This window comes from Scomber japonicus, chromosome 19 (genome assembly GCF_027409825.1).
Source record: "Scomber japonicus isolate fScoJap1 chromosome 19, fScoJap1.pri, whole genome shotgun sequence".
NCBI classification, from domain to species: Eukaryota; Metazoa; Chordata; class Actinopteri; order Scombriformes; family Scombridae; genus Scomber; species Scomber japonicus.
The window spans coordinates 30597826-30609544 of NC_070596.1; positions in this window are offsets into that span (position 1 = coordinate 30597826).

The following is an 11719-nucleotide window of genomic DNA, read 5'->3' on the forward strand; positions in this document are numbered from 1 at the left end:
ATTTAGAGTTTCGCATAATTACACAATCCTAGAAATGTCAACGTTCAAGTCATAATTACACTCATAATTATACGTGAACACTGTTTCTATTGAATCACAGCATATTTTCACTCGTATAATTATACAATTTTACACATTAATTTGTGTATAATCTTGTAATTACATGAATGGAAAGTGTTCCTGTTAAATCTCAGAGCAGCAGATTGTTCAGGAAGGAAACGACTGAGTGAGATGATCGGCTTCCTCTGCAGACGCTAAAGCAGAGGAGTCAAACTCATCTTCATTCAACACATACAGACTAATCTGATCTCATGTGGGACGGATCATTAAAAAGATAGAAGGAAGGAAGGAAGGAAGGAAGGAAGGAAGGCAGTAAGGAAATGAGAAGGGAAAGAAGGAAAGACAGACAAAAGGAAAGAGGGAAGAAAGGTAGGAAGGACAGACAGAAGGAAGGAAGGAAGGAAAGATGGAAGAAACGGAGGAAGGAAGGAAGGAGGAAGGAAATAAGAAGGGAAGGAAGGAAAGAGGGAAGAAAGGTAGGGAGGACAGACAGAAGGAAGGAAGGACAGATGGAAGAAACGGTGGAAGGAAGGAAGGAGGAAGGAAATAAGAAGGGAAGGAAGGAAAGAGGGAAGAAAGGTAGGGAGGACAGACAGAAGGAAGGAAGGACAGATGGAAGAAACAGAGGAAGGACAGAGGAAGGAAGGAAGGAAGGAAGGAAGGAAGGAAAGAAAGAGGGAAGAAACTGTTCCTGTTAAATCTCAGAGCAGCAGATTGTTCAGGAAGGAAACGACTGAGTGAGATGATCAGCTTCCTCTGCAGACACTAAAGGATTTACAGTACGAGACATTTAATACACAGGAAACTGAAATAAAGTGATAAATTCATGCTACATTATAATGTGTAAATATCATCATTATATCAGCTTTTTAATGCAAAACTCTTCTAAAAGCTTCAAAAACCTGATTTTGGCAGTTTTATTTATATAGCGCATTTCTTACACAATGGCAACTCAATGTGCTTTACATAAAACAGAAAAACATGTAATTTGAGAAACATTAAAACATACAATTAACACCCCCCCCCCCCCACACACACACACACACACACACACAGCATTAAATATAAGATTGCAGCATAAAATAATAAATTAGCTTTAAAATCATTAAAAGGACATAGAGTGCAAATGAAAGATTAAAATGTAAAGTGCTTTAAAAGAGCTCAATCATAAGCTCAGGATTTAAAAATGATTTCAGTTCTGCTTCTAGTTTGTTCCAGTTGTGTAAAAGCTTCTTCATCATGTTTAGTTTGAACTCTGGGCTCAACTATCTGACCTGAGTCAGTAGATCTCAGAGCTCTGGGCTCAACTATCTGACCTGAGTCAGTAGATCTCAGAGCTCTGGGCTCAACTATCTGACCTGAGTCAGTAGATCTCAGAGCTCTGGGCTCAACTATCTGACCTGAGTCAGTAGATCTCAGAGCTCTGGGCTCAACTATCTGACCTGAGTCAGTAGATCTCAGAGCTCTACTGGGTTTATATTCTACTAACATGTCATTCATGTATTCTGGACCTAAACCATTCAGTGATTTGTAGACCAGTAGCAGAACTTTAACTGGGAGCCAGACAAGTAAAGTTTTTAAATATTTGGAATGCTAATTAGGACATCCAGTTTGTTTTTGATGCTTATTCGTGCATCGTTTACATTATTTCATATATTTAAAATCTATTCTCTAGCTGACTTCTTTGACCCTGTTTGTTTTAACTGTTCCTTCCTTCCTTCCTTCCTCCCTTCCTCCCTTCCTTCATTCCTTCCCCCTCCTACCTTCCTCTCTTCCTTCTTTTCTTTCCTCCCTCCTTTACTTCCCTCCTTCCACCCTTCCTCCTTTCTTCCTCCCTTCTATTCTTCCGTCCTCCTTTCCTTCCTTCTTCCCTTCTTCCTCCCTTCCATTCTTCCTTCCTCATTTCCTTCCTTCTTCCTCCCTTCCTTCCTTCCTTCCTTCCTCCTTTCCTCCCTTCCTCCTTGACTCGAGGACAACAGGAGGGTTAAGAGAACGAGACAGTAAACAATAAAGTTTTTATCTGTAGAGTTTTACATTAAACATTAAACATTAAACTCTTTCAGTCCCAACGGAGGTCATTTGAGCCTCTAACTACTTAAAGACTAATATATAATATAATAAATATAATATATAAACTTCTGACTGTCTGTAAACACACATTAATGTTGGAAGTCACTGCGGCTCCGGTCTGAAGGGTTCGGGTTGTTAGGGTTGCCGACGGTAACGGTGTTCAGTCGCACCGACGGAGAGAGTTCGTCCTCCACTCGCTCCCTCTCTGCCTTCCGATGTTCCTCACGTCTCCCCTCGTTCTTTTCATCTCTCTCTCTCTCTCTCTATCTGTTTCTATCCCTCTCACACTCTCTCTCCAGCTCTCTCTCTCCATCTCTCTCTCTGTCTTTCTCGCTCTCTTTCTCTCTCTCGGTCTTTCTCTCTCTCTCACTTTCTCTCTCTCACTCTTTTCTCTCTCTCTCTCTCTCTCTCTCTCTCTCTCTCTCTCTCTCTCTCTCTCTCTCTCTCTCTCTCTCTCTCTCTCCATCAATCTCTCTCTCTGTGACTCTCTCTCTCTCTCTCTCATTCACTCTGTGACTCTCTCTTTCTCTCTCTATCACTCTCTCTCTTTATCTCTCTCTCTCCCTCTCTCTCTCTCTCTCTCTCTCTCTCCCTCTCTCTCTCTCTCTCTGTCACAGCCCGTCCTCTCTTCTTCATCTTCTTCTTCTACTTCTCCGATTCCCCCGGTCTTTCTCTCACGCCCACTTCCTCCCTCCAGTTCTGCTTTTGACCTTGTTAGATCATGTCTCAGTGGTTTATATATATTATGTGTGTGTGTGTGTGTTTGTGTGTGTGTGTGTGTGTGTGTGTGTGTGTGTGTGTGTTTGTTTATGCCAGTGTGTGTGTGTGTGTGTGTGTGTGTTTGTTTATGCCAGTGTGTGTGTGTGTGTGCCATAGAGCGGACACTAGAGCACACAGTGTTTTAATAAAACATTATGTGAGTGAGTGGTTTGTGTGTATATATGTGTTAGTCTAAGTGTGTGTGTGTGTGTGTGTGTGTGTGTGTGTGTGTGTGTGTGTGTGTGTGTGTGTGCACCCCAGGGCAGAGCTTTGTGTGTATATCCTGTTGAGGCTGTGTGCGAAAAAGATAACAGGACGACCTAGGGCAACTCTCTAATTGGCCCGCACTCCTGCCCTGGATACTTGCTCTCTTTTTCTCTATATATATCTGTTCCCTTTCAAATGCTGCTCTCCTATTGCTTCTTCTTCTTCTTCTTCTTCTTCTTCTCTCCGCGCTGCGAGGTAATACGAGTCAGGCGATGCATTAAAGATGGAGGGAGAGTAGGGGGGAGGGAGGGGGTGAGAGATGAGAGAAGGTGCCTCAGGTTGAGAGAGGGTTAAACAGCGAGACTGACTCGAATGAAAATCATCTCGGTGGAAAAAGGAAACATCTCTATTTGAAGGCAGTTACGTGTCGAGCTAATGTCTTTCTCCCTCCCTCCCTCCCTTCTTTCCTACCTTCTTCCTCCCTTTCTCCCTTCCTTCCTCCTTTCCTTCCTTCTCCCTCCCTCCCTCCCTCCTTTCCTACCTTCTTCCTCCCTTCTTTCCTAACTCCTTTCCTTCCTTCTTCCCTTCCTCCCTCCTTTCCTTCCTTCCTCCCTTCCTCCCTCCCTTCCATCCTTCCTCCCTTCCTCCTTTCCTTCCTTCTCCCTCCCTCCCTCTCTACCTTCTTCCTCCCTTCTTTCCTAACTCCTTTCCTTCCTTCTTCCCTTCCTCCCTCCTTTCCTTCTTTCTCCCTCCCTCCCTCCCTACCTCCCTCCCTCCCTCCTTTCCTACTTTCTTCCTCCCTTCTTTCCTAACACCTTTCCTACCTTCTTCCTCGTTCCCTCCCTCCCTCCCTCCCTCCCTCCTTTCCTACCTTCTTCCTCCCTTCTTTCCTAACTCCTTTCCTTCCTTCTTCTCTACATCCCTCCTTTCCTACCTTCTTCCTCGTTCCCTCCCTCCCTTCCTTCCTTGACTCGAGGACAAGAGAGAAGGTGCCTCAGGTTGAGAGAGGGTTAAACAGCGAGACTGACTCGAATGAAAATCATCTCAGTGGAAAAAGGAAACATCTCTATTTGAAGGCAGTTACGTGTCGAGCTAATGTCAACACACAATTAGAGCTTCTTCTTCCCTCCGAATCAACATCTGCTCGTGTTGCAGTGACAGAGTCGACGTAATGAGGAGGACATGCACGGATCGACAAAAACATCAATTCAGCTCAATTACAACGTTTTCGTCATTATATATTATACATTATACAGCACAGAGAACACATGCAAGGGGGAAGGTGTAGTGGCTCCTGGGTGATGGTGCAAAAAGGCAAAGATTAAAAAATAATGTATGCAATTAAAATATAAATAATTTAAATGTGCAGTAATAAAGGAAGGAAACAGGTCATTACACTTTATCATTGTTCACTCGCTGTTTCTTAAAGTCATGACCAAGATCATCTTCTAATGATTATAAAGTAAGTAAAGTAAAATGTATTTACAGACATAAGCCACATAAGTACTTTACATACACAAGATTAAAAAAAAAAGGTGATAACACAATCCACACATACCAGAAATATGTTAATATATAGATACACACATTCATAGATATTTAAAAGTAATAATGAAAGCAGTAGTTTTAAAGTTCAAATCCCTCCTTTTCTTTCTTTCTTTTTTCCTTCGTTCCTTCCATCTTTCCTTTGTGTCTTCTTTTCCTCCCTTCCTTCCTTCCTTCCTTCCTTTCTTCCTTTTTTCCTTCTTTCCTTCCTCCCTTCCTTCCTCCCTCCCTTTCTTTCTTCCTTTTTTCCTTCTTTCCTTACTCCCTTCCTTCCTTCCTTCCTTTCTTCGGTCCTTCCTCCCTCCCTTTCTTTCTTTCTTTTTTCTTTCGTTCCTTCCATCTTTCCTTTGTGTCTTCCTTTCCTTCCTTCTTTCCTTCCTTCCTTCCTTCCAGTGGAGTGTAGGTGTGTGTGTTTGATTGACAGCAGCTGGAGGAGTGTGTAGGTGTGTGTGTTTGATTGACAGCAGCTGGAGGAGTGTGTAGGTGTCTGTGTTTGATTGACAGCAGCTGGAGGAGTGTGTAGGTGTCTGTGTTTGATTGACAGCAGCTGGAGGAGTGTGTAGGTGTCTGTGTTTGATTGACAGCAGCTGGGAGGAGTGTGTAGGTGTCTGTGTTTGATTGACAGCAGCTGGAGGAGTGTGTAGGTGTCTGTGTTTGATTGACAGCTGCTGGAGGAGTGTGTAGGTGTCTGTATTTGATTGACAGCAGCTGGAGTGTGTGTAGGTGTCTGTGTTTGATTGACAGCAGCTGGAGGAGGCGTGTAGGTGTGTGTGTTTGATTGACAGCAGCTGGAGGAGTGTGTAGGTGTCTGTGTTTGATTGACAGCAGCTGGAGGAGGCGTGTAGGTGTGTGTGTTTGATTGACAGCAGCTGGAGGAGGCGTGTAGGTGTCTGTGTTTGATTGACAGCAGCTGGAGGAGTGTGTCTGTGTTTGATTGACAGCAGCTGGAGGAGTGTGTAGGTGTCTGTGTTTGATTGACAGCAGCTGGAGGAGTGTGTGTAGGGTTAGGGTTTGTTAGTTAGATAAAAGGAGACTAATGTGGGTCGCTGTGCAGCAGGATGCGATCAGGCTCAGTGTGACTTCTGCTCTGACTGTGATACAACGACACGTTAAGAGATAAGATTTGATTTGCTGTATGGAAATAAGGACTCCAGCTACATAAGATGATAAAATAGATAGAACGGTATTTAATCAAAACTAAGCAGCAGCAGCAGCATCATGAAATCAAAGAACTTAAAATATATATTTGCCCCCCCCTATATTTCTGATGTTTTCTCAAAAGGAGAACTCAAGAATATTCATTTTCAGAGCGGGAATGTTGCTGCAGGACAAAATGAAAGGAAGTTTAATTTTCCGTTTCAGACCGTGATGTTCTCCCAAATGTAACCAGACCTTAAGCCGTAGCGTCGTTATCACATCATTTGTAAGTGTTTTGGAAAGGACAGACAGAGTTCATGGATCAAAGCACTGCTATTTAAATGTGTTGCTGTATGAAGATATCACAGAGACAGACATTCATCCCTCCCTACTTCCCTTCCTTCCTCCTTTCCTACCTTCTTCCTCCCTTCCTCCCTCCTTTCCTTCCTTCTTCCCTTCTACCTCCCTTCCATCCTTCCTTCCTTCCTCCCTTCCTCCCTCCTTTCCTTCCTTCTTCCCTTCCTCCCTCCTTTCCTTCCTTCCTCCCTCCCTCCCTCCTTTCCTTCCTTCTCCCTCCCTTCTTTCCTAACTCCTTTCCTTCCTTCTCCCTCCCTTCTTTCCTAACTCCTTTCCTTCCTTCTTCCCTCCCTCCCTCCTTTCCTTCCTTCTTTCCTTCCTTCCTCCTTTCCTTCCTCCTTTCTCCCTTCCTTCCTCCTCCCTCCTTTCCTTCCTTCACCCTCCCTTCCTTCCCACCCTCCCACCTTCCTTCTTTCCTCCCTCCTACCTTCTTTCCTTCCCCCCTTCCTCCCTCCCTTCCTAACTTCCTTCCTTCTGTTTGACCTTCCTACTTTCTAAGTCACTGAAGTACTTTGGGTGCATCTATTTATTCTCAGTCTCATTCACTATCTGAACTCCAGCATTGACTTAGCAGAGAGCAAACAGGCTTTAGGTCAGGGGTGTCAAACATGCGGCCCGTGGGCCAGAATCGGCCCGCCGAGGGGTGCGATCCGGCCCACTTTCCTTCCTGTGTTCTTTTCCTTCCTTCCATCTGTCCTTCTTACCTTCCTCTTTTCCTTTCTTTCTTCCTTCCTTCCTTCCATCTGTCCTTCCTCCCTTTCTTTCTTCCTTCCATATGTCCTTCCTACCTTCCTTTTTTCCTTTCTTCCTTCTGTCCTTCCTTCCATCTGTCCTTCCTTCGTTTCTTTCTTCCTTCTATCTGTCCTTCCTACCTTTCTTGGTTACTTTGTTCCTTTCTTCCTTCCATCTGTCCTTACTCCCTTTCTTCCTTCTGTCCTTCCGTCCATCTGTCTGTCTTTCCTACCTTTCTTCCCTCCTTCCTTTTGCCTGTGTTTCCTTCCTTTCCTTCTTATTGCCTTCCTTCCTTCCTTCCTTCCTTCCTTCCTTCCTTCCTTCCTTTCAAACTGTAACAGTACAGAGATGCACGCAGCATTAAGCAGAGTGTGCCTCCAGCGGTTGGACGCCTGCTTTCGTTTCACAGAATCAATAAGAGCTGGGATGTGAGGAGGCGTGAGCTGCTCCTCGGAGACCGAACGTGCTCAATTAACTGAGAGCGTGACGACAGGAAACACTGAACACTGAACACCGGAGAGTTTATTTATGGACTCCGAGCAGCACATGTTTCCCCCGATGCGTCCCCGAACGCTTCGTCAAATGTTTTTTCATAACAAGTTCCTCACAAACCCTCAAAGCTTCTTTTCATTTAGTTTGTTTCCTGGACGTTGTGTGTGTGTGTGTGTGTGTGTGTGTGTGTGTGTGTGTGTGTGTGTGTGTGTGTGTGTGTGTGTGTGTGTGTGTGTGTGTGTGTGTGTGTGTGTGTGTGTGTGTGTGTGTTTGCATTCGGAGCTCTCCTGCAGGAATCTGAGCTCCGGAGGAAACGTTTCATTTCCTTTCAAAATAAAACACTTTATTGGGGAGGGAAGGAAGGAGGGATGGAAGGAAGGAAGGAAGGATGGAAGGAAGGGTGGGAGGGAGGGAGGGATGGTAGGAAGGGTGGGAGGGAGGGAGGGAGGGAAGGAAGGAAGGAGGGATGGAAGGAAGGAAGGAAGGAAGGAAGGATGGAAGAGAGGGAGGGAGGGAAGGAAAGAAGGAAGGAAAGATGGAAGGAAGGAAGGAAGGAAGGGAAGAAGGAAGGAAGGAAGGAAGGAAAGGAGGGAGGAAAGGAAAGAAGGAAGGAATGGAGGGAGGAAGGAAGGAATAAGGAAGGAATGGAGGAAAGGAAAGAAGGAAGGAATGGAGGGAGGAAGGAATAAGGAAGGATGGAAGGGAGGAAGAGAGGGAGAGAGGGAGGGATGGAAGGAAGGGTGGGAGGGAGGGAGGGAGGGAGGGAGGGAGGGAGGGAAGGAAGGAAGGAGGGATGGAAGGATGGAAGGAAGGAAGGAAGGATGGAAGGATGGAAGAGAGGGAGGGAGGGAAGGAAGGAAGGAAAAGAAGGAAGGAAAGATGGAAGGAAGGAGGGATGGAAGGAAGGAAGGAAGGAAGGAAGGGAAGAAGGAAGGAAGGAAGGAAAGGAGGGAGGAAAGGAAAGAAGGAAGGAATGGAGGGAGGAAGGAATAAGGAAGGAATGGAGGAAAGGAAAGAAGGAAGGAATGGAGGGAGGAAGGAATAAGGGAGGAAGAGAGGGAGGGAGGGAGGGAAGGAAGGAAGGAAGAGAGGGAGGAAGGGAGGGAGGGAGGGAAGGAAGGAAGGAAGGAAGGAAGGGAAGAAGGAAAGATGGAAGGAAGGAGGGATGGAAGGAAGGAAAGATGGAAGGAAGGAAGGAAGGAAGGAGGGATGGAGGGAGGGAGGGAAGGAAGGAAAGATGGAAGGAAGGAGGGATGGAAGGAAGGAAGGAAGAAAAGGAAGGAAGGAGCTCTCCTGCAGGAATCTGAGCTCACTGTTACTTTATCTGTCAGGGACGAAGAAGAAGAAGACGATGATAAGAAATCCCTCCAGATTGTTTACAGAAGCCTCTTTGTTTTTTGTGATTTCCTGTTAAACTTGATATTAAACACGGTCAAAGCTCCAAAAGTTGAGGTGAGGATGATTCCTGCAAGTCAAAAGTCAGTTTATCTACATCACATTTTTATAAATCTGCATATTTCCCCACCTCTCATATGGATCTATCGGTCATGTGATGATTATTACTGTTATATTTTATTCATAAACACTGTCAAAGTTCTAAAAGTTGAGGTGAACGCAGGTGAGGAGCTCCAGTCCTCTGAAATGAGGCCAACCAGGAAGTAACTTAGAGCTGCATTCTATCAAAAGGCCACCAGGGGGCGACCGTCTCTATACAAGTCAATGGAGAATTCACCAACTTCTCACTTGATTTCTAACCTCAGTAAACGTTTTCAAAATGTGTTTATGGTCTCAATCGCTAGTTTAAAGCCTTCTTCAATGCAGTATGATGTTCATTTGGGACATTTTGGCCTCCCTGATTTTATATGTGACGATAAAGCAGGGTATGCATTAGGGCGTGGCTACGTCCTGATTGACAGGTTGATTAACCAATGTCCTCGAGATCCAGCCCTCGTAACCATAGCAACCTCCCCGCTCCGCCCATGGCTCCGCCTCATGCCCATATCAGTAGAATCTGTCTTTTTATTTTTCCCAGCATGCACCTGAAATGTTCAAGATGGCGCTGCCTAGATTAGAAACTATTGGCTTCCGAGCAGCAGTCCACAAACCAATGAGTGACGTCACGGATGTTACGTCTCTTTCTTCTATACAGTCTGTGGGTGAACGGAGGTTAAAATGATCCCTGCAACCAAAAAGTTAGTTTATCCACATCAGACTATGTTTGACTTTTTTGTTCATCTACATTTTTCCAACCTCTCGATGAGGCAAATAATCACTTCCAGTTGTTGAACTTTAGTTTCTTTTAGGGCAGTGTGTCAGCGTTAACGCGTTAATCACGATCAGATTAATGCAATCCATAACACGTTAATATTTTTTTAATCTCATTTTAATGTAGCAAGCCTTTTTGTCCCTTCTACTCCCCCGTAGACGGCTCCTCTAGCTGTAGCGCTATGCTTTGAAGTGGCCTCCTGCAGTAAACCTACCGCGCTGATGGAAAGTAAGAGAGCTACTGGACTTTTGAACGGCTTGTTTAACTTTAAAACACTTCCAGACGCTTCAGTTGACAAGTCAAAAGTAAAATGCAACCTGTGTCAAACGGAGTTTAACTACCACCGGAGTACGTGGAGTTTGAGTTAGCACCTCCACGCTAAACACCCAGGTGCAGCCAAGCCAGCCTCAGCTCCACCAAAGGACCATTTTGGAGTGTGGGAGTCGCAGCAGAGCCGTGATTGATTCCCAGTTAAGACACTCTGTTAAGAAATGCTTTACATTATGGGCTTAAAACTGCCTTCAAATGGAAAATAACAGGATTTTAAACATGCAATTCAAAACGCCATTAATCGTGATTAACTATGGAAATTCTGCGATTAATCGCGATTAAAAAAATTAATCGTTTGACAGCCCTATTTATTATATTTACTTTATAACATGTTGCTTATTATTTATTTATTCATTTTTCCTCTGCATTGAACGATAATTAAGCGAAATCTCAAGGTGCTCTGACTCTGAGTTTAATGTCTAAATCAACTAGTTTAGATAATGTGAATAAACTGTTGGGTTTTTTTTTCTCACAATAAGATCAAAACCGATGAAAAAGACCTCAGACCTCGGTAATAAACAGGAACGACCTTTTATATAAAAGCTCTTTAATGAATTCAAGTAGCTCTAAAAACTTCAGCGTTGAACTGAGAGAGACTACGGAGGTTAATTGAGTCTACGAGGTCGACTCATTTATCTGTGTGAGCTGAGAGGAAGACGCTGTTAAGACTTCCTGTTTGTGATTAATACAAATCACAGCTCGTCTTCTTCTTCTTCTTCTTCTGCAGATATAATTGCCGTCTGTCTCTCCTTTAGTCTGTCTGTCAAATGTTTTTAACCCTTTATTGGGCAAATAATTATATTTAGTAACTTCTGTAACCATCCCAAAAAATCCTTCCTTCCTTCCTTCCTTTCCTTACTTCCATCTGTCCTTGCTCCCTCCCTCCTTCTCTCCTCCCTTCCTTCTTTCCTTCCTCCGTCCTTCCTTCCTTTCCTTACTTCCATCTGTCCTTGCTCCCTCCCTCCTTCTCTCCTCCCTTCCTTCTTTCCTACCTTCCTTCCTTCCTCCCTCCCTCCCTTCCTTCCTTCCCTCCTCCCTCCCTCCTTTCCTTCCTTCTTTCCTCTCCTTTTATTCCTTCCTTCCTCCCTCCTTTCCTTCCTTCCTTCCTTCTTCCCTCTTTTCCTACTTTCCCTCCTCCCTCCCTCCCTCCTTTCCTTCCCTCCTTCCTCCCTCCTTTCCTTCCTTCCCTCCTTCCTCCCTCCTTTCCTTCCTCCTTCCTTCCTCCCTCCCTTCCTTCCTTGACTCAAGGACAACAGCAGGGTTAAATAAGACCAGGACCACCATGCTATCGCTCTAACCACACAGTACAGGTGAAGCCGATGATGTCATCAGTGTGTCATAGTCATATAGGACCACCATGCTATCGCTCTAACCACACAGTACAGGTGAAGCCGATGATGTCATCAGTGTGTCAGTCATAAAATATTAAAAGCTGACATCTGGATCACATGACAGATCAGCTGATCATCAAAGTTATTACGATGCATCCCGAAGGAGCTGAGACTGTACCGAAGATAGATCCACTCACTGGTGTAATGTATGTAACTCAGCACCGTGGTGTGTGTGTGTGTGTGTGTGTGTGTGTGTGTGTGTGTGTGTGTGTGGTCTGTCAGTGATAATTAAATACTCCAGAGGAATACTCTACTTCCCTTCCTGGAAACTCCTGCATGTAGAGTACACTGGGGGACTGTGTGTGTGTGTGTGTGTGTGTGTGTGTGTGTGTGTGTGTGTGTGTGTGTGTGTATGTGTGTGTGTGTGTGTGTG